Source organism: Salvelinus alpinus, chromosome 6 (genome assembly GCF_045679555.1).
Source record: "Salvelinus alpinus chromosome 6, SLU_Salpinus.1, whole genome shotgun sequence".
Lineage (NCBI taxonomy): Eukaryota > Metazoa > Chordata > Actinopteri > Salmoniformes > Salmonidae > Salvelinus > Salvelinus alpinus.
Window position 1 is genome coordinate 41718940 of NC_092091.1, and position 24523 is coordinate 41743462.

Sequence of the window (24523 nt, forward strand, 5' to 3'; positions counted from 1 at the left end):
GAGGTGATGCAACTACTGCTATAGAAACCTGGAGATAAATGAATATGAGGTTATCTCTGCGACACCTCATACCCTGGGCCAGTCTGGTGTAGATGAACCCAGCTTCACGTCCGTGGCACGTAGTCAGCCCGACAGGCTTTAGTGCCCGATTGGGTTTTAGTAAAGACCTTAGTTAATCTTTAGAGGAGTTGTCATCCCCACTAAGGTTTCTGCTCATCCGGACATATAGTAACACTACTTACAGACCAAGCCTGCAAACAAAGACCACTGGAGGGGAGGGAGAGAGAGGGAAAAACCAACATATACTCCAATCCTGGTAAAATAAAATAAAAAAGGGGGAAATCTGAGCATGTGTCTGTGTTAGTATGTGTCTATTCTATGTCTAAATAACTGAAGGGACATATACAATATCTCTGGACTCCACAGACTTAGCATCACTATTGAGGAAGTATGGAATGGGAGTTCTGTCAATCTGCTACAGTATGGGACTCTCTTTGAAGTGGTAGAAAAAAGTGAATGTTATTTAGCTAAGGATGTAGAAACAACATCAGAGAGAAAACATATCTACCCCACCACTCCAGTATCCCTGCACATTGTAAATATGACCCTGTATATACTGTAGCTTCCTTACTTTCTCTTGTTCCTCTTATTTCTCTTTCTCATGTGTTTTTGTTCTACTTTACTTTATAGAGCTTGCAAGAAAGGCATTTCACTGTACTAGAGAACGTAGCAATAAAACTTTAAACTTGAGTGTGATATGTGATAAGTGATTCATTTGACATTTGTGGCTGGGCTGAGCGTCCTCTCTCTCTCTCTTTCTCTCTCTCAAATCCCCAGGTGGAACAGAGGGAGCTCCTCAGCTCAGCGAGGCTAGCAGGCTCTTTGAAAGAAGCATAAATGCAAAACATCTAGCCATCGCCATCTAAAAATGTGTAGTATGTTAAAATTCCAGTCTAGGACCGACTGAGAACAGCATATGGCTCTTGATCATATAAATTGTGAGACTAGGGTCTGTTAGGCATAGCAATTGGCATTATTAATGATAGCGGATTACATTATTCTTATGGTGCCTTAAGAACTGTGGTGCGTTTGATGGCCGTTGTACCATGGAGCGAACCGGAGCTATCCTGCAGCAGTGGATCAAGTCAAGCACTCTTTCCCCATCAAAGGGAGTCTCTCTGAGGACAAAAGAGCATGGGCTTGGATGTGACTGCATTTGCCATCAGTGAGGATCTCAGGATAGTAATGCCTTGGCCAGATGTTTTCCTTTCTACCTCCATGAAAAGTGTTGAAGTGCTGCCTATCCAACATCAACAATGAATGGCAAGAGCTACTTTAATATTCGCTTTTTTCATTCACTCTATGACTTGGACATAGTTAAAGTGGAACACACAGCATTTTAGCAACATGAAATCTTATTCAAATGTTTTCATATACAGTACACCCCCAGGAAGAATTACACTTAAAAAAAAGAAAAATCTGACAAGCGAGCACTTAGGTATGGTCATAAATTCTTAGAATATTTGGGAATTACGTATTCTAAGGCATTTGTGAAAACTATAGCAATACAGAGTGGGAAAGCGGCCGTGCGTTTGGACAATTAATAGACACTGCAGTAAATAAAACCTTGTCCAAGTCCGGAGTCGATACAGAACAGTGCGCCATAGCCAATCAGGTACAGTAGGCCTATATGCAAACAAGCCATTTGCCACAATGGCCTGCAATCATTCACTTTGAACTGGACTGTGTGTTTACATGTAGTTGCAACAGCACGACTTTAGATCATTAGAACGCATTTGGCAGAAGCCACAAAATACACTGAAAATATTTAGCTAAATAACACGGGAGTCCTCTTACATTTGGGAATTTTACAGTCCTATTAATCAAACAACCATAAAAAGGTAGGCTATCTTTCCATAAATGCACATCAACAACAACAAGATCAACAACTAATGCTAGCCAGAGCAAGATGAGCTAAAATCTATCAAAAGAACATTAGATAAACCCTCTCAAACCTTTTCAACTAGTTGGCCGTCAAAATTGTACTGCTCGTCCTTTTGCAGCTTGCCTGCCATTGCATGCGTTGTCCCAACCATGCACCCAAGCTAACTGGCTAAAGTTGGCTAGCTTGCAAGCTAGCTACTTCCAGACACAAATTAGAGATCACCTCACCGACCATTTTACTCGCCTTAGGAGAGCAGGTTAGGCTGTTTACATGTAATATAGAGGGTTCGTGACTATTATTTTTTTGCCTACGTTCACTGACACCGGTCATATTAAGCGGGTCTTGCGCTTTAGTAAATTCATCCGTTATTCTGAGGTCTGGCACACTCAGACAAGAGTTCTCTGAAATTGGAGTAGATAGCTAGCCAGAGTGAATTTGCGAACGCAAGATATATGTGCTAACTGGATAACAGTCGTTCAGCATAGCTAGCTAGTTAGCAAGGCGATTCATGTGCATTTCTAGCTGTGTAGCCACCGGGGGGAAAAAGTCAGTCACTCACCCACTACTTCAATGACATGATGTCCTCCTAGGTAACTAGCTAGCTAGCTATCTAGCTAACATTAGGCTCTGTGTTTTTAGCTTGCTACATAAATAGATACGCTAGCATATTAGTCACGTTATGACTGACTTGTGATCATTGCCCTTGCTACTTTGATTGTACTGACATTCCCAGCCTTAGTTACATTTGTCTGTTTTTGTCCAAAATATTGAGTCATTGAAACTGAAACAGTGCATCCCGAATGGAGACAGCAAACAATGTACCAGGCCAGCTGTGATTTACAACCTGATAGCAATATTTTTCAGACTACCAAGAAAAGTATTGGTGAATTATATGAATCATGTATTGAACTGCATCCATCTATTCTGCCAACAATGCCTTAGTGTACATCATTGAATGTTGAGTTAAATATAACCTATTTTTAAAACCTCTTATGAAGTTGGTTTTGTAGCATAAACTGGAAATGTTATATTTTTGACTGATATTATGATTGTCTGTTTGTTTCATAACTGCAAAGTAGTTAAAATGCTGTCAGTTACACTTTAAATGTCTTATTGTTGTGTACTGTAGAACTTATGAATGCAAAGTATGGCCTCGAAAGAAAGCGGCCTGTCAGATTATTCAGTTTGATTTTATGACACATAAGAAATCAACAGCAGTCGACGTCTTCTTTTGAATCGAGGAAAAAACAGACAGTAATTTTTTCACATGTCCAGATGTGTATTAATGAGTCCATCATGTATTAAAAAACGATAACATTGTAGGCAGAGAGAAACAGCAGAGAGGACCAAGTGGTATCCACTACTCAGACGATTATACCTCCTCTATCCATTCCACAGACAGACAGACTTCTTTCGTACAGGGCCTGGGTTCAAATACTATTTGGAATCGTACAAATGCTTTTAGTGTTTGCTTTATTTTGCCTGAAGTGCCTAGATGGATGGGGTTTACAACCTTTGGGACTTTTTCATTTAACCAGGCAAGCTCAAACAAACATCTTCAGTGTTTGCAATGATTTCAAATAGTATTTGAACCCACGTCTGTTCCGCTTGTTCACTGACCCCTCTGAAACATACGGAGTTGCCTTTTCTTACAGTTTCATTACTCATCCATTATACAAATAATACATCTGCCGAAACTGAGCCAGATTGAGCCACAACGGCTGTCAATGGGACAGTGTTCCTGGAAAATGACTAAGAAGAGCTGGAGGAACATGCAGGCCAGGGGATGCTGATGAGAGTAGCATGTGGAGTGTGTGAGAAAGAAAAAAGACAAAAGCCTAACAGAACATTAAAGTTACATGATCAGAAATCCCCCCGTAGATAATCCTTATATATGCTCACTTGCTTGATTTAAGTGAGATACACACGCATGCATATCTCAATTGATGATTAAGTGCTCAAATACATTTTACACTTATTTGATTCATGCTTACATGATTTCTGCATCAAGATGATGCATTGTGTATATACATTTAGTCTATAAATACATTTTGTCAATGCATCTTACATATACAGTGGGGAGAACAAGTATTTGATACACTGCCGATTTTGCAGGTTTTCCTACTTACAAAGCATGTAGAGGTCTGTCATTTTTATCATAGGTACACTTCAACTGTGAGAGACGGAATCTAAAACAAAAATCCAGAAAATCACATTGTATGATTTTTAAGTAATTAATTTGCATTTTATTGCATGACATAAGTATTTGATCACCTACCAACCAGTAAGAATTCCGGCTCTCACAGACCTGTTAGTTTTTCTTTAAGAAGCCCTCCTGTTCTCCACTCATTACCTGTATTAACTGCACCTGTTTGAACTCGTTACCTGTATAAAAGACACCTGTCCACACACTCAATCAAACAGACTCCAACCTCTCCACAATGGCCAAGACCAGAGAGCTGTGTAAGGACATCAGGGATAAATTGTAGACCTGTACAAGGCTGGGATGGGCTACAGGACAATAGCCAAGCAGCTTGGTGAGAAGGCAACAACTGTTGGCACAATTATTAGAAAATGGAAGAAGTTCAAGATGACGGTCAATCACCCTCGGTCTGGGGCTCCAGGCAAGATCTCACCTCGTGGGGCATCAATGATCATGAGGAATGTGAGGGATCAGCCCAGAACTACACGGCAGGACCTGGTCAATGACCTGAAGAGAGCTGGGACCACAGTCTCAAAGAAAACCATTAGTAACACACTACGCCGTCATGGATTAAAATCCTGCAGCGCACGCAAGGTCCCCCTGCTCAAGCCAGCGCATGTCCAGGCCCGTCTGAAGTTCGCCAATGACCATCTGGATGATCCAGAGGAGGAATGGGAGAAGGTCATGTGGTCTGATGAGACAAAAATAGAGCTTTTTGCTCTAAACTCCACTCGCCGTGTTTGGAGGAATAGAAGGATGAGTACAACCCCAAGAACACCATCCCAACCGTGAAGCATGGAGGTGGAAACATCATTCTTTGGGGATGCTTTTCTGCAAAGGGGACAGGACGACTGCACCGTATTGAGGGGAGGATGGATGGGGCCATGTATCGCGAGATCTTGACCAACAACCTCCTTCCCTCAGTAAGAGCATTGAAGATGGGTCGTGGCTGGGTCTTCCAGCATGACAACGACCCAAAACACACAGCCAGGGCAACTAAGGAGTGCTCCGTAAGAAGCATCTCAAGGTCCTGGAGTGGCCTAGCCAGTCTCCAGACCTGAACCCAATAGAAAATCTTTGGAGGGAGCCGAAAGTCCGTATTGCCCAGCGACAGCCCCGAAACCTGAAGGATCTGGAGAAGGTCTGTATGGAGGAGTGGGCCAAAATCCCTGCTGCAGTGTGTGCAAACCTGGTCAAGAACTACAGGAAACGTATGATCTCTGTAATTGCAAACTAAGGTTTCTGTACCAAATATTCAGTTCTGCTTTTCTGATGTATCAAATACTTATGTCATGCAATAAAATGCAAATTAATTACTTAAAAATCATACAATGTGATTTTCTGGATTTTTGTTTTAGATTCCGTCTCTCACAGTTGAAGTGTACCTATCATAAAAATTACAGACCTCTAAATGCTTTGTAAGTTGGAAAACCTTCCAAATCGGCAGTGTATCAAATACTTGTTCTCCCCACTGTATGTGCAGGAGGTGGCAATGGTCCAAAACCTCAAAGACCTAAACTGTGTTCGAAAACTCATACTAAACGCACTAACCGTACTATTTGTGACGTGAATCGAGGATATAGTATGCTTATTGGTCATAGTATTGATATAGTTAGTATGCTAAAAGTTACAGGATGTCGTACTAAATTCGCCAAAATATGAAGTATACACACAGATGACACTATTTCCGTACTTTAGGGCCCATAATGCAATTCAGGAAATGAGCGTGGCTTCACATCGTTTTCAGATTTCAAGAAAATATGCAGACGAAGTACAAATTCATTGCTTTAACTAATTATGACAAATGTTAAGAAAATGTAATAAAGTAATGACTTTTCAAATTAGTTACCTTACACGTTATGTTGGCTGACAATTTGTTAGCTACGCTGTCCTTACTAACCACTTAGCATATCATTACAGCAGTATGTACCGGTATGGTGTTAGCTAGCTAACATTCCCTAACGTTAGTTGGCTACTTATACATCAAACTTGCCAGTACATTAACTATAGGCTAACTACCCAACATTTATTGACTTGATTCTTCCCGTCATTCTTAGCTTAGCTAAATGGTATAGTCGTTGTGCGTTCTCAATGGACATTCTGGTGCTTTCGTAAATTCACTCTGGCTATCTACTCCAATTTCAGAGCACTCTCGTCTGAGTGTAACGTTACCAGAGCGCAGAATAATGAATTTACGAGCGCTCAACACCCGTTGAACATGGCCGGTGTCAGTAAACGTCGGCAAAAAAACATAATTAAATTGTTGCCAGCAGCACAGTTAAAGTCACCAACGCTCTGGATAACATGAAAACGGCCTAACCAGCTCTGCTAGGGCAGGTAAAATGGTCAGAGTGGTCTCATTTGTGTCTGGAAGTAGCTAGCCAACGTTAGTTTGGGTGCTTGACTGCCGTTGTAAGGTCAGAACACTTAAACCAACCATACTCCTCGGCCCAAGCATCCAATGTGTGCTCCGAGAGCGAAACGCTCTGAATTTACAAACGGACAATCTGACAACGCTCTGAATTTACGAGCGCAGTCTGGCACTCCAGGTTGAATTTAAGAACACACCCGAAGTCATAAAATGTCTAACTAGTAATTTGTTATGTTAACTTGCTAGCAAGAGGTTGCATAGCAACAGCATCAACTTCAAGTAGACAGGTGAAGGGCTAGTACGCTCATCTTAAAGGATACTGTTCGTTTACAGAACTAATAGTATGTAGCATATACTCATTTTTATTTATTTATTTTTATTTCACCTTTATTTAACCAGGTAGGCTAGTTGAGAACAAGTTCTCATTTACTACAACTGCGACCTGGCCAAGATAAAGCAAAGCAGTTCGACATATACAACCACACAGAGTTACACATGGAACAAACAAACATACAGTCAATAATGCAGTAGGGGGAAAAGTATATATACGGTGTGTGCAAATGAGGTAAGATAAGGGAGGTAAGGCAATAAAATAGGCCATAGTGGCGAGGTAATTACAATATAGCAATTAAACACTGGACTGATAGATGTGCAGATGAATGTGCAAGTAGAGATACCGGGGTGCAAAGGAGCAGAATAAATAAATAAATACAGTATGGGGATGAGGTAGTTGGATGGGCTATTTACAGATGGGCTATGTACAGGTGGAATGATCTGTGAGTTGCTCTGACAGCTGGTGCTTGAAGTTAGTGAGGGAGATATGAGTCTCCAGCTTCAGCGATATTTGCAGTTCGTTCCAGTCATTGGCAGCAGAGAACTGGAAGGAAAGGCGGCCAAAGGAGGAATTGGCTTTGGGGATGACCAGTGAAATATACCTGCTGGAGCGCGTGCTGCGGGTGGGTGCTGCTATGGTGACCAGTGAACTGAGATAAGGCGGGGCTTTACCTAGCAAAGACTTGTAGATGACCTGGAGCCAGTGGGTTTGGCGACGAGTATGAAGCGAGGGCCAGCCAACAAAAGCGTACAGGTCGCAGTGATGGGTAGTATATGGGGCTTTGGTGACAAAACGAATGGCACTGTGATAGACTGCATCCAATTTGTTGAGTAGAGTGTTGGAGGCTATTTTGTAAATGACATCGCCGAAGTCGAGGATCGGTAGCATAGTCAGTTTTACGAGGGTATGTTTGGCAGCATGAGGGAAGGATGCTTTGTTGCGAAATAGGAAGCCGATTCTAGATTTCATTTTGGATTGGAGATGCTTAATGTGGGTCTGGAAGGAGAGTTTACAGTCTAACCAGACATCTAGGTATTTGTAGTTGTCCACATATTCTAGGTCAGAACCGTCCAGAGTAGTGATGCTGGACGGGCGGGCAGGTGCGGGCAGCGATCGGTTGAAGAGCATGCATTTAGTTTTACTTGCATTTAAGAGCAGTTGGAGGACACGGAAGGAGAGTTGTATGCAATTGAAGCTCGTCTGGAGGTTAGTTAGCATAGTGTCCAAAGAAGGGCCAGAAGTATACAGAATGGTGTCGTCTGCGTAGAGGTGGATCAGAGAATCACCAGCAGCAAGAGCGACATCATTGATGTATACAGAGAAGAGAGTCGGCCCGAGAATTGAACCCTGTGGCACCACCATAGAGACTGCCAGAGGTCCGGACAACAGGCCCTCCGATTTGACACAATGAACTCGATCAGAGAAGTAGTTGTTGAACCAGGCAAGGCAGTCATTTGAGAAACCAAGGTTGTTGAGTCTGCTGATAAGAATGTGGTGATTGACAGAGTCGAAAGCCTTGGACAGGTCGATGAATACGGCTGCACAGTATTGTCTCTTATCGATGGCATTTATGATATCGTTTAGGACCTTGAGCGTGGCTGAGGTGCACCCATGACCAGCTTGTAATCCAGATTGCATAGCGGAGAAGGTACGGTGGGTTTCGAAATGGTCGGTGATCTGTTTGTTAGCTTGGCTTTCGAAGACCTTAGAAAGGCAGGGTAGGATAGATATAGGTCTGTAGCACTTTGGGTCTAGAGTGTCTCCCCCTTTGAAGAGGGGGATGACTGTGGCAGCTTTCCAATCTTTGGGGATCTCAGACGATACGAAAGAGAGGTTGAACAGGCTAGTAATAGGGGTTGCAACAATTTCGGCAGATCATTTTAGAAAGAGAGGGTCCAGATTGTCTAGCCCGGCTGATTTGTAGGGGTCCAGATTTTGCCGCTCTTTCAGAACATCAGCTATCTGGATTTGGGTGAAGGATAAATGGGGGGAGGCTTGGGCGAGTTGCTGTGGGGGGTGCAGGGCAGTTGACCGGGGTAGGGGTAGCCAGGTGGAAAGCATGGCCAGCCGTAGAAAAATGCTTATTGAAATTCTCCATTATCGTGGACTTATCAGTGGTGACAGTGTTTCCTAGCCTCAGTGCAGTGGCAGCTGGGAGGAGGTGCTCTTTTTCTCCATGGACTTTACAGTGTCCCAGAATTTAATTGAGTTTGTGCTACAGGATGCACATTTCTCTTTGAAAAAGCTAGCCTTAGCTTTCCTAACTGCTTGTGTATATTGGTTCCTAACTTCCCTGAAAAGTTAAAAATATCACGGGGGCTATTTGATGCTAATGCAGTACGCCACAGGATGTTTTTGTGCTGGTCAAGGGCAGTCAGGTCTGGAGTGAACCAAAGGCTATATCTGTTCCTGGTTCTACATTTTTTTAATGTGGCATGCTTATTTAAGTATGTAGTATACCGTATGTTAGTATGGGTATTCAAGCACAGCTCTATTGTCTTCCCCCTCTCCATCCCCTCCAACTCTCCTCTCATCCACCACTCCACCCTTCTACTGTAATCCGAACAGCAGAAAGTTGACTTCCTACTGCAGACTGGATCCAAACACCATGTGGTTCAGTCAGTCTCATGTTGTCTTTCTTTCAGCTGCACATTTCACTGTAAAAGCTTGTAAATGTGGTGTGTGTGGAAACTCTCTCTTCCTCAAAGGACCTGCTTCTAGCCAAAGTCAATCCCGGCTGGGTAAATAGAAAAAGGAGGAAAGAGATTGTGGTGAAAAAGTAGATTGGACTCAATTGACTTTGGTTTCCCAAGTGGAATTCCACAAGCATGTACACAGCATACTATCAGGGAACCTCAAATGTAAACAAAGTATTTTTTCAAAACATCATGATGAAGATGTATCTGTGGACACTATATAATTAGGTAAACAGACGTCACACCTTATCGGTCACTGGGCTGACAAGCGGTAGTCGGCAAGCAGACAGAGAAAGTGATGTGTAGAAAGTCCAGGTAGATAGTCCTATCCCTACCTGATACCTTTACCTTGGCTGAGTGCCAAATGTCACCCTATTCCATATAAATTGCACTACTTTTGAGCAGAGCCCTATGGTCCCTGGTCAAAAGTAGTGCACTATAAAGGGAATAGGGTGCCATTTGGAACACATACCTTACTACCTGACACTACACATTCCACCCTTTCTAATTAGAGGAGGGGTAGAGGCAGAGAAGCTGTGTAATCGTGTGAGTGAAGGAGCTGTGTAATTTCTGTCCAGTTTTGTGGGTTGCCACCCGTCACACAGGCCTGTGATTTCTTTCACACACGAGGGAGAGTGTGAACAACAGTTGGGGGAGTGCTTAACAGATGGTTGGGTAGAGAAGTCCGGTTAGGAAGCCGCGTAGAGCCGAAACAAGCCACAAGGGTAGTCAGAGTGTACCGGGACTGGTAGATGGATATGTTGTGGGTCCACAAGGACCATGGGAGGAGGAAAAGAAGAGGTAGAAGGAGAGAAGGAACAGAAGACAGGAACTAGGGGAGCTAAGGGACAAGGGGGTGTCTGGGACCAGAGAGGGATTTGGGGAACAGGGGAAGGTAACCCTCTTGGGTCTAGTGTGGTGGGGTGGTTTGGGCTGTTGGAAGGTAAGAATGGACTTGCAGCATGAGACAACACATTCCCAGACCAAAGAGAGAAACAGACAGGGAGACATTGACACTCCTGGATTGTGTAGTCAAATTAATCCCTGGATGCACTCTGGCTTCTAAAACCACACTGGAATGATGATGGTTGTGTTGAAAGGGCCTCTAAACCTCTAGTAGAGCATTATTCATCTTTTTCAATGGATGATTTTGGACTGGATTACATAAATGGATTTCAGGCTGGAGTTGAATATCACATAAAAACACTATTTATTTGTTCCCTGAACAGTGTCATTGTTCAACCTGGTAGAGAGAGAGAAGCATACACCTCTTTTGAAACAAGTGAATGAAATGTGTTTTTCTTTTTCATCTATAATTTGTTTTCCACATGTAGTGCAGAAGTCAACCAAAGCCACAAAAACAAGTCTGTCAACTTTCAGAACACACTGATACCTAACCCTCCCCCATCACATTAATGTCTCCGACCGCCAACGACCGGTGTTGAACATTTATGGTTTCCTGAACATGCTCAATTAGCAGTTCTGGAAAACACAGAGCAGGGAACAGAGTATGTGTCTGTGCTTACAGTTAACTGTAGTCTACCTGAGGAAAAAAAACTAAAGGGAAGGGGGAAAAAAAGAGAAAGGGAAATCAAATCCATCAGTATATTTGACTTTTTGCTCTGTGCACTTTCCATTTGAATTGGAAATACTTTTTCCACATTTTCTTTTCCTCCTGTGCTTTTCCCTGGTGGGTTTGCTCTGCTATCGCGTAGTGTGCAATGAGGTCCCCACCCCCCCACCCTCACTGATGACATGCCCTTCTCTCTGTTACCGAGGAGGAGAGAGGAAAAACCTGTGTTCTCCAACATAAACAATGTCAACCCAGGAACATACCCAGGAAAATTCACTCTTTTACAGCTATCCTTTCTTTGCCACAATTTAACTGAAGACATGCCCTGTATTTCTGAGGGGATAATTTAGTATAGTAGGTCTATTGGTGCACTTGCTGGGTGCCAAATGGTACAGGGTGTCCAGCGATAGATAGATTTCTTCATCTGTATGTACTTATGATCACCTTTGCATTTGAGCATCATACAAACTCTAATAGGGTGCCAAAACTTATATGGAGAATTGACAATCAGTGAGCGCTGGAAGGATGTAGGTAGATCATGAAAGTTCTGAGGAAAAGACAGAAGTGAGTTTTATTCATAGAGATGGAGAGAGGTCTCATCTTTGTATCTGTGCCATTATGGCATCGGTGACAGCATGGACAACACCATTGAGGCTATCTCCATTTTAAAGTAGTCAATTTTCTTCTTCTTTCATGTTTAAAAAAAAGTCTAACATGTTGATTACACCGGCCTCGTTGTGTGCGCGAGCGGTGCAAAATATATGTAAACATACCTTAAAATCCAGATTAGAAGAAGACTGAACAAGGAGAGATTACTAGAAACTAACTAGGTTACCCCTTTTATCTGTAGATTAATTGTCGGAGTAGAGAGTGTGCAAAGCTGTCATCAAGGCAAAGGGTGGCTACTTTAAAGAATCTAAAATATATTTTGATTTGTTTAACTTTTTTGGTTACTACTTGATTCCATATAAATTATTTCCTAGTTTTGATGTCTTCACTATTATTCTACAATGTAGAAAATAGTAAAAATAAAGAAAAACCCTTGAATGAGTAAGTGTGTCCAAACGTCTGACTGGCACTGTATATGTAAACTATATTTGACTATCTTACTGCTATTAGGCCATAGAAACACACTGAATAACAGACTCATACATGCAAAATCAGATAGTGAAAAAATAAATCCCAAAATAATCCAAAGGAAGTTTGTTTTAAAGTGTCTGTCCTATATCTGAGAGATATAAGAAATACCAGGAAGTTATTATAAAAACGTTTCACCCATATTTAACCATTTTTTTGGCACAAAACTACCTCCATGTACTATATACTTCCATTCATTTTTTAAACTGGTACCGGACTACCTTCAGACGAGTCTTGTGAGGCCTTTCCATAGAGGGGTCACAGTGTGTAGCCAAACTGTTTGGACGCTACAGACAGAAGTGAGGGTCTCATCTTTCCATAGAGTTGTCAAATTAGTTTCTAGGCCAAACCCTTTCGTGAGAAGTCCAATTTACGGGATGTCTCCTGGTCTGACAAACACCGCTGTAGCTCAGCAACCTTCCACCGCAGATGTGGAAGGCCAACATTGGAGGATGTGGTGGATTGAGACGCAGTCCATGCAGGATTTTAATCCATGACGGCGTAGTGTGTTACTAATGGTTTTCTTTGAGACTGTGGTCCCAGCTCTCTTCAGGTCATTGACCAGGTCCTGCCGTGTAGTTCTGGGCTGATCCCTCACCTTCCTCATGATCATTGATGCCCCATGAGGTGAGATCTTGCATGGAGCCCCAGACCGAGGGTGATTGACCGTCATCTTGAACTTCTTAATTTTTTTTATAATTGCGCCAACAGTTGTTGCCTTCTCACCAAGCTGCTTGCCTATTGTCCTGTAGCCCATCCCAGCCTTGTGCAGGTCTACAATTTTATCCCTGATGTCCTTACACAGCTCTCTGGTCAAGGCCATTGTGGAGAGGTTGGAGTCTGTTTGATTGAGTGTGTGGACAGGTGTCTTTTATACAGGTAACAAGTTCAAACAGGTGCAGTTAATACAGGTAATGAGTGGAGAACAGGAGGGCTTCTTAAAGGAAAACTAACACGTCTGTGAGAACCGGAATTCTTACTGGTTGGTAGGTGATCAAATACTTATGTCATGCAATAAAATGCAAATTAATTACTTAAAAATCATACAATGTGATTTTCTGGATTTTTATTTTAGATTCCGTCTCTCACAGTTGAAGTGTACCTATGATAAAAATTACAGACCTCTACATGCTTTGTAAGTAGGAAAACCTGCAAAATCGGCAGTGTTTCAAATAATTGTTCTCCCCACTGTATATCCATTGTTTAGCTGGAATGGAACGTTCGTATCCTGTATATGTGACTGTGATATGTGGTTGTCTCACCTCGATATTTTAAGATGAATGCACTAACTGTAAGTCGCTCTTGATGAGAGCATCTGCTAAATTACTAAAATGTCAAATATAAATGTTTTATATAGTTAAGGTAGTGTAGTTGATGCAAACTAGCACTCATTGAAAATAACCTCGGATCTCCATCTTGCTAGCTACTATTTTGTATTTTATTCAAGCGGATAAAGTAGTGAAGTAGGGAGTAACCTAGGTCCTCTATGCCAAAAGAGTCCAGCATTGAAACCAGACCCTAGTCACTCTGTAGCCGAGGGTCGGGTTTTCGAGACTAAGTAGCCAGAGCGTAATGAAATGTTGCTGTAATTTGTCTATGGGAATCTTAACACAGGTGCACATACAATATATCTGAATTAATACCAGATGGGTTGAATAAAGTGCAATGTAAAGGTACGATTTTATCACTATGTTAGCCAAAATAGGACAGACTTTTTCATGTATCACTAGCAAAAGTGATGTATCTGCCACAATTCAAACAAATTGACTTTATTGAGAAAAGCTGGCCAGAATTATAGTTAGGCTGTGGAGTAGTTGGATAACTCTGCAATATCCCTGGACAGTCTTTGTTTCCCAGTGATGACCAGTGATGAATTGTGGGTGGAGAAGAGGAAAGGAGAGGTGTAGTAGCTGGAGCAGAAGCTGCATGACCAAGACTGAGAACAGAAACTGACTTTGACCTGACTTTAATCTTTGAAGCTGATCCTTTGTCTAGCGTAAAGTCTGTGTGGAGCTGAGCTGGCCTTGGAACAGAGAGAACCTTTATGCTTGCTAACTAGTCCTACAAAATCCCTGTTTAATTTCATGAGAGGGATGAGAGAAATGTTTGAAAGGGCAGGCATGTTCTTCCGTTATACTGTTAGCGTGGTAGTAATTAATGCTGTGTACTTGTATTTCTGTGTAAAGTTCAGCTAATGCCACAGGATAATCGTCTAACACGGATAATAACCCTTCTGAAGAAAAAAAAACAGCATAGACCAGCATATATTTCAAGATGGTTTATGATGCTTCGTGCTGGTCTTTGCTAGTCAGATGCTGGTCTGACCAGCATTGTCTGACTGGTCAAGCTGGTCTGACCAGCATGGTCTAACTGGTTCTGCTGGCTGACCGTCATGGTCTAGCTGGTTTTGCTGGCAGAACAGTATGGTCTAGCTGGTTTTGCTGGCAGAACAGTATGGTCTAGCTGGCAGACCAGCATCCGCTGTGTTATGGACACTGGTGATCAGCACAAGCTAAAGAAAAACCAACATCAAGTCACATTATGTTGGCTTGCAAAAATATGTTTAAGTCCTATTCGAATCCAGCCAATCGATTCCCACAATGTGCATTTAAAATGACTGTCAGGGTTAGAAAGATGAATGAATGAGACTACCTAAATCATCTAAACTGGAACAACCATTTCAGTAAATGGGTGCAATATGTCCAACTAGCAGACTGTATTAGTTGGAAAATGTATGTTATTTATCTTTGTGTAGTATACGAAATGTATTGATTAATTATTCAATTAATGTAAAAACACAGATATTGAAACAAACAATTCTAAAAATCAAACTGCAATAACGCATGCTGGGAAATATGATAATGATGGGCAAGATTTTGCAGACCAGCAAAATTCTGATTACTTGAGAGTCAACCTCACTTGGGATTTGAACTCACAACCTCTCGGTTGCAAACCTGCATTTCCTGCTATACCACAGGATCTCTGGGTATGATAAGGCTTGTTAAAAGATTTGACCAAATAGACATTCTGTTATTTGTCGCTATGGGGGAACCCTTTTGGGTGCCACGTAGAACCCTTTGATTTGTCCCTGTAGAGCAGCGTTTCCCAAACTCAGTTCTCGGGACCCCAAGGGGTGCACGTTTTGGGTTTTCCCCTAACACTACACAGCTGATTAAAATGATCAAAGCGTGATGATTAGTTGATTATCTGAATCAGCTGTGTAGTGTTAAGGCAAAACCCAAAACGTGCACCCCTTGGGAAATCCCGCTGTAGGGGAACCCGTTTGAGTTCCATTTAAAACCCTTTCATGAAGAACCCTCTGGTCAAGGTAGAACCAATGACAGGTTCTTCTGTTATACTTACAGGACACTTCTGAGGTGCTTATATACACACTATTACAAATTACCAGTAATTTGACAGTAAGTTATCGACTACTGAGTTGCAGTACAAATACAGTATTTTTACAGTTGAATTAAGGTGTTATTGTTGTAATATTACTTATTTATCTAACTTTAACTGCACTTTGAAATGTAGGTGGGAGCAATGTGCTGGCAGGGGCACCTTAGCATATTTGAGGGCCAAGTCTAATATGTTGAATTTTGCCAACCGTTACTTGAAGTGTTGTACCAGTTGAGGTGGTTTAATCGTTATGTTGACAAAAGTTGAGCATCTCATTTGTCTACTCCCAGTTCTACAATCTTCGTAACAGCGTGATGCTTTCAAGAGCTGCACTGTTAAGCGATTACTGTACATTTTCTAATAACTTAAAAAGGTCCCAAAAGAGTCAGTCTGATTCCAATTTAAAATAGTTTTTTAAGTTAATAAAATAGCACCCATAACATTTTTTGAAGGGATAAAAATGCTCAACATCTTTGAAAAATTACTTTCTCTCATGGCTAAATACCAGGTAGTTTGAAAAGACAGGCTGAGTGGGCAGGAAGCTTATATTCATGAGCTTGCCTTGACTGACAGCTCTTTGAAACGCATATGTCAAGAAACTTGGATGCAGTGAGCAGTTTTGCAATAATATCATATCAAGCAAATTTGGTGATACACAAATCAACATTGAAATTGCATCAATGATGTAAAAAATGTTTTATACAACTCCCATTTGTCAAGTCTCTTGTGATGCACAGCAGCACTGACGGATGTGTTTAAATGACACCTGTGTCATAGTTTTGAACTGGTGTACAAAACCGAAAGTAAGACGCAAAACCTAAACTTAAGACGGGGAAGCATAGAAATAGCGCACATTTTCAATAACTTACTGTCAGCTAGCTGCAAGCAGTTATTGTAAAATTCACAATAACTTACTGTGGCTGATCTCTGTCACGCTCACTGACCTGATGGTGTGGCAGGAAGGTCTGTTTGCTGCCAACCGAGAGATTGAGGCCAGGTGAGGCTGGGTCCCAAGTGTGCTTACCACAAAGAATGCTTAGTAGGTGTGACGGAGAGTGAGCTACTGGCAGCTAGTAGTGAGGTTACGTTTCATACCGGAGCTCCGAGGAATGCGCTGAAATCGCTAAGCAATGTAACGTAAACTCGTACATCGCCTTGGTCCGTACAATTGCCCTTATTTTAGCGCCCCAAAAACGTAATACTTCCAGATCAACTGTAATGTCAATACCATTGTAAAGCACAATTTGTCCCGTTTCCAACAAAATCAATTACATGACCTGAACTCTGCCCGTTTCTGCATAATTCAAGCAGGCAATGAGCACCGTCGGGTCTTTTTAAAAATGGCGGGTGGGGAAGCGAAACTAATGCGTGATAGTGAGAAGGACAGATGTCGTGTGGGAAAATTGCTATTTTCACTCGATCTGTCCAACTTATCACCTTATCGCCTCTAAAATGTAAATAAAACACTATAAAGAGTTTATATAATGTGTCATTACATACCTATTTGAAGGTTTGTGTCGAATTTGAATCGGGTTTTTAGGGCGGTGCTAAAGTGATCTTAGAAGTAAACAGCGGCTTTGAGAATGATGATCTCATGCAATGATGACAAAAAAAATGACTAGGTATCCCCCCTTACCCCCGTCACTGTCCATTTCTTGTTTTTTAAACGATGAGAGAAGTGCTACACCTGGTGGAGAGAGATTGTAAGACAGAAATAGTTGCTTTATGCGTGCTGTACGTTACGACATGACACGTCAAGATGTAACGGAGGGTCAGTTTTTTCAACTTTTCTCCAATACTATAGAGCCATTACCATGTCGATCAATCCTTGAATAGAAACCTAGTTCACACCCCCGATTTTGAACTCAACACAGTCGCTACAGTCCCATTAGTTTTCTTTGTAGCCTTGTTTGAATGTCGCGGTTACGCACATTTGTACGGAATGGGGTGAGTTTACGTTACTTCGAAGCAATGTGCCGATGCCTGTATCACTTTATCAGAAGCATGTGATCAATGACGTCCGAAGCTTCGTTTCGTCGAACAACCACCTGATTGGCTTGGTATTGGTTTAGTAGAAGACATGTGGGACGTCATCTATAATAATTTGTCTGCTTTAAATTATTTTCACCAGCAAGCCCCACTAGTGTACAGTACACTTTGTTGATCAAATCCTTAATTAATGAACCTATTTGGTACAATTGTCTTTAAAACCTCAACGCTTGGGCCTCCAGAGTGGTGCAGCAGTCTAGTGCCTTGAAACATCACTACAGCCCGGCTGTGACCGGGAGACCCATGAGACGGTGCACAATTGGCCCAGCATCATCCGGGTTAGGGGAGGGTTTGGCTGGCCGGGATTTCCTTGTGGCTGGCCGGGCGCCTGCAATCTGACTTCGGTCGTCAGTTGGATGGTGCTTCCTCTGACACATTGGTTCAGCTGAGTTAAGTGAGCAGTGTGTCAAGAAGCAGTGTGACTGAGAAGGGCGGTGTTTCGGAGGACACATGGCTCTCGACCTTCGCTTCTCCTGAGTCCGTAAGGGAGTTGCAGCGATGAGACAAGACTGTAACCTCCAATTGGGGAGAAAAAGGAAAAATAATGACAATAAAATAAATAACAATGCTTCAGGAAGTGTAATTTCCCTATCGCTAGTTTTTTACAATAACTAAGACATCTGGTTGCCAGTTAAGCTGGCAGCTAGTTACCAATGAGTTACTAGCAGTTAGTAACTCATAAGTAACTGAATTTTACAATAACTTAATGACAGGTAGTTGTTAATTAAGTAACGCAAAATTCACAGCAACTTCCAAACAATTAACTTCCATTAGGTTAATATGAAATGCACAGTAACCTTTTAACAATGCAGCTCCTTAATATCACACATGATTACAAAAATAGCAAAATTGACAGAGCCAAGAAGTGTTCAACCTTTGACAACATAACCATCAACCACTTAAACTGGTACAACACTTCCACTGACGGTTGGTATAAATACACATATATTTGAAATATGCTAATGTACCCCACCTGTACATTGCCACACCCTACATTTCAAAGCAGAGCAATGATTGCACCTTATTTTCAAAATATTGGTGAGAAATGCAACATGTAAAGTGTTGTTCCCATGTTTCATAAGCTGAAATAAAAGATCCCAGAACTTTTCCGTACGCACAAAAAGCTTATTTCTCTAAATGGTGTGCACACATTTGTTTACATCCCTGTTAGTGAGCATTTCTCCTTTGCCAAGATACTCCATCCACCTGACAGGTGTGGCATATCAAGAAGCTGATTAAACAGCATGATCATTACACAGGTGCACCTTGGGCTGGCGACAATAAAAGGCCACTCTAAAATGTGCAGTTTTGTCACACAACGAAATACCACAGATGTAACAAGCTTTGAGGGAGCGTGCAATTGGCATGCTGACTGCAGGAATGTCCACCAGAGCTGTTGCCAGAGAATTTAATGTTAATTTCTCTACCACAAGCCGCCTCCAACGTCATTTTAGAGAATTTGGCAGTACGTCCAACCGGCCTCACAACCGCAGACCATGTATAACTACGCCACCCCAGGACCTCCACATCCGGCTTCTTCACCTGCGGGATCGTCTGAGACCTGCCACCTGGACAGCTGATGAAACTGAGGTGTATTTTTGTCTGTTATAAAGCCCTTTTGTGGGGAAAAACTCATTCTGATTGGCTGGGCCTGCCTCCCCATGGCCGTGCCCCTGCCCAATCATGTGAAATCCGTAGATTAAGGCCTAATTCATTTATTTAAATCAACTGATTTCCTTGTATGAAAGTAACTCATTAAAATCATATAAATTGTGGCATGTTGCATATATTTATGTTTAGTATAGATTATCAGTACATGTACCATCCTATGTGTAGGCCTACCTCTGAAGGTACCTAATGTGTAACTTTGACCTTTTTGTACCCCAGGGAATTACACTGTTCCCTAACTGTACCCTACCAGGTGACGTGGAGAAGATCTGTATCTGCGCCACATACTCTCACAACTGTTGTCCTCCAGGGCTTGGTTCTAAGCCCCCTCCTTTTCTCTCTATACACCAAGTCACTCGGGTCAGTCATATCCTCTCTCCTATCATTGCTATGCGGATGACACTCAACTTCTTTTCTCCTTCCCCCCTTCTGACACCCAGGTGGCGACACACGTCTCAGCTTGATGTTGGCCCACCACCTCAAGCTCTCCTCCTCCCGGAAAGGCCAGCTTGTTCAAAGACCTCTCCATCATGGTTGACAACTCCACAGTGTCTCCCTCCCAGAGTGCAAAGAACCTTGGCGTGACCCTGGAGAACACCCTGTAGGTCTCTACAAATATCAAAGCAGTGACTCGCTCCTGCATGTTCATGCTCTACAACATCCGTAGAGTACGACCCTATCTCACACAGGAAGCAGCACAGGTCCTAATCCAGGCGATTGTCATCTCCCGTCTGGACTACTGCAACTCGCTGTTGGCCGGTCTCCCTGCTTGTGCCATCAGACTTCTGCAATTTATCAGAACGCTGCACCCAGCCTGATTTTCAACCTTTCCAAGTTCTCCCATGTCATCCCGCTCCTCCGCACACTCCACTGGCTACCAGTCGAAGCTCGCATCCACTACAAGACCATGGTACTTGCCTACGGAGCAACAAGAGGAACTGTCTCTCCCTACCTTCAGGCTATTCTCAAACCCTACAACCCAACCCAAGCTCTCCGTTCTGCCACCTCTGGTCTCTTGGCTTCCTCCTCCAATTTTCTATTTTTACATAACCTTCCTAAACCAATATTTGCACTTGATGACCCCCCCACCCCACCCTTTCTTGCTCTGACTTTGCTAATAACTACTTTGAGGAAAAGTGTACTTACTATGCATGAGATATGTGGTTGTCTCACCTAGCTATCTTAAGATGATTGCACTAACTATAAGTCGCTCTGGATAAGTGTGTCTGCTAAATGACTAAAATGTAAAATGAGTGTGGATATATGTTCTTGGTAATAAAAATGTACCTGGAGGCACTGCTGAAACTAATGCATTTCCGCCCAAAATCTTGTACGTTCAAATCCCCAAAGCATTTATTTAACAAAAGTTACATTACTGATCACAATTTTGAACAGGTAACTAGTAACTGTAACAGATTACATTTAGAAAGTAACCTACCCAACCCTGGGGCTTCATTTATAAACCGTGCATATGTACAAAATATACCCCAAAATGTGCATGTGCCAGTGAACGCAAAAGTTGGCATTTATATAAAAATGTAACTTGACATGACAATGTGCTCACCTCCCTGCAAACTTGCGTACACACATCTGCTAGTGGTTGCAATATTGTATTTCAAAGCTGGCAAGTAAGCACTTTGAGCAAATCAGGGATATGATGAAAAGCGTATTCATAAAAAAACTAAAAACATGAACAAGAATGCAGCCAATTGCCATTACTGAGGAGAGAAAATCTGTTTTATTTCCTCACCTTTTCTGGCCGTGATTGGTTCATATTCCCAAAGGAGCCATAGGCTACAACAAATTATAATCCGCATCCCTCATTTAATTGGACCCAGTAGAACAGTTGATATTTTACATTGAAGTAAGCCTTAGTAAGCTACTGTAAGTTTAATAATTGCATAATTTCTTTGTAGCCTGCCTGAGACAATGTTTCAGAATTCACGAGAAGTCCATCATATTTAGGTTGGGGAAAAAGTTGATGCAAAACATTGCTGAATTGAAACATTCTGCTGACCGGTACACAACAGTTAGCCATTGTTTTCTCTTTTGAAAACGGTCACAGTCCTTTTCCAGATAAAGCATCAATTACTACTAAAGATTAAAACATCATGCCAACACAGTAAATAGACTCGTAGCTTTTGTAAAATATTTGACAGTATGGTTAGGCTACAGTATTGGTGTGCGATAGGAGCGTGATGTCATTGCCTATTTAATCTCAGAGCCTATACCAAGGCAGGACATAGAAACCCAATAATATGTTGATAAAGTAAATATTAAACAACAATTGGTATTTTGCATGCCGTGGGTTAATGCCAATAGTTTCAAGATATAGGCCTACAGCAAATAAAGGGTGTTATTGTCATGATAAAAGGCGAATGGAGGGTCTGATATATAACGGGAAACATGTGTACATATGAAATGGCGCATGCCAATTTACGCAAGGTTCATAAATGCCATTTTACTCAAGGTTCATAAATTAGTACCCAGGTCCCTGAGCACTGCTATTTTTATGTTGCCATTATTGACTTGATTCTGGGCAACTTTTAGCAAAGTGCAGAAATTGTATTCTTGCCATTAAATCTGTGGCCAATTGCAGTCATGCCCACAGACCTGGTGGCATAGCAGGAAATTCAGGTCATTAAAATCCCAAGTGAGCTATACTGTAGTCTCAAGTAACCAGCATTCAGCAGTATAGTGTCCTTTTACATCAATAACAACTTAATTCAGCTGAAAAATTCAGTAACTTGTTGTTTACCTTACTTTCACCGCAACCAGTAGCCTGTAGTGTACCATGAAATTACAGGAACTTTTTAACAGTGTGGCATAAAAGGAAAACGTGGAGAAGGAAAGAACAGGATGGTTCTTCATAACCCTCACAGCAGTAAAGAATCCTTCCTGATATGCAAAAAAAAAAGCATTTCACTCTTACAAAGACCCCTCAATAACCTTTTTTTTTGTCTGCTGGACCAGCATGGTCTCTAGCTGGTCTGCCAAACCACACCCATCATTATCAAATTTACCCAGCATGCTCTATTGCAGTTTGATTTTTAGAATTGTTTGTTTCAATATCTATGTTTTTGCATGTACATTGATTGATTACATCAATTAATTAATTAATGTTATACTACACAAAGATTTAAAAGAACAATTCTAAACTAATCAAAATGGGTTAGTTGGATTTATTGCACCCGTTACTGAAATGGCAGTTCCAGTTTAGATGTTTTAGTTTGTCTCCTTGCAGTCATTCTGAATGCAGATTGTGGGTGAATAGCAGTGGCAATTGTTGGATATCCCAACTCAGGCTGGATTCCAATAGGTATTAGACAACACATTGCCAATCAGCATTATTTTACTTATTACTGATTTTGCAGGTGAAAAGAACAAAACAACAAAGTAGACTCACTTTGGAGTTTGACTCTCAATATGCTTCAGTGCGATTTAGTTGTATATTTTATTCTGCACAAATCATATATTATGAAGGTCATACCAAAGCCAAGTTACATTTCCCAGCATGCTCTAATCAACAACTCACGGCACAACGCCTATCCCCTATTTGACCTAGATATTTTGTGTATGTATGGTATGTGTGCTGTTTTTAAATGTATGTAGTTCTGTCCTTGAGATGTTCTTGTCTATTAATGTTCTGTATTATGTCATGTTTCATATTCTGTGTGGACGGCAGGAAGAGTAGCTGCGGCTTTCGCTACAGCTAATGGGGATCCTAATAAAATACCAGACTTACAGTACACGGACAGATGACTTCAGTGGATGACAGACATGACTAAGATTTATGAGAAGGAGGCAGCAGCATGACAAACTCAACACTTTTTATTTCATCTTAGGGAATACTGACTGCTTAAGGACTTTCTGAGACCATGCTGGGTTGCGGTTAGAAGCTGTCTCAGTCATTAAGTCCATTTTGGGCCATGCTGAACAAGTGTTTTCTCCATGGCTGCATTAGTGCTGATGTCACCGCCACATCCTGCCTTCCAAAGGGTCATGCTGAGGAAAAACCCTGCATATATATATATGCAGGCTTTTACAGAACATTAATAGACAAGAACAGCTCAAGGACAGAACTACATACATTTAAAAACAGCACACATACCATACATACACCAAATATCTTGGTCAAATAGGGGAGAGGCGTTGTGCCGTGAGGTGTTGATTAGAGCATGCTGGGAAATTTGACTTTGCTTTGGTATGACTGTCATAATATATGATTTGTGCAGAGTAAAATGTTACAACTAAATCGCATCGAGCCATATTGAGAGTCAAACTCCAAAGTGAGTCTACTTCTCTCCACTATAATGAGAAATAGAATACAATTGTATTGTTACTGCAGGAACTTACTGCAGGGGGGCATCGGCCTGACAACAGGAGACAGCAGCTAAATTCAAGTGGCAGGAATGGTTAAAAATCGCAAAAATACAATTACAAAATACAGATACAAAATACAATAAAGATCAACGCATCAAAATAAACGACAAAATAAACTTTTATTTTGTGATGTATTTTATTAAAATACATATATTCTGTAATACAATTTGCAAGTAGCCGGCCTGAACAGCAACAAAATTCTCAGTAACGGTTACAAAATTCTCAGTAACGGTTACAACTAACTACCTTAGTTGAGCAAGTCACTCTGGATAAGCGTGTCTGCTAAATGATCAAAATGTGAATGTATATATGAAAATGAACATACCAAAATGAACTGCAAAGCACAATATTGCTTCAGGGTGGCGCTCATTAGAATAATACTCAGCATGCTTTGGAATTGTTAATTTTTACATATACAGTGGGGAGAACAATTATTTGATACACTGCCGATTTTGCAGGTTTTCCTACTTACAAAGCATGTAGAGGTCTGTAATTTTTATCATAGGTACACTTCAACTGTGAGAGACGGAATCTAAAACAAAAATCCAGAAAATCAAATTGTATGATTTTTAAGTAATTAATTTGCATTTTATTGCATGACATAAGTATTTGATACATCAGAAAAGCAGAACTTAATATTTGGTACAGAAACCTTTGTTTGCAATTACAGAGATCATACGTTTGCTGTAGTTCTTGACCAGGTTTGCACACACTGCAGCAGGGATTTTGGCCCACTCCTCCATACAGACCTTCTCCAGATCCTTC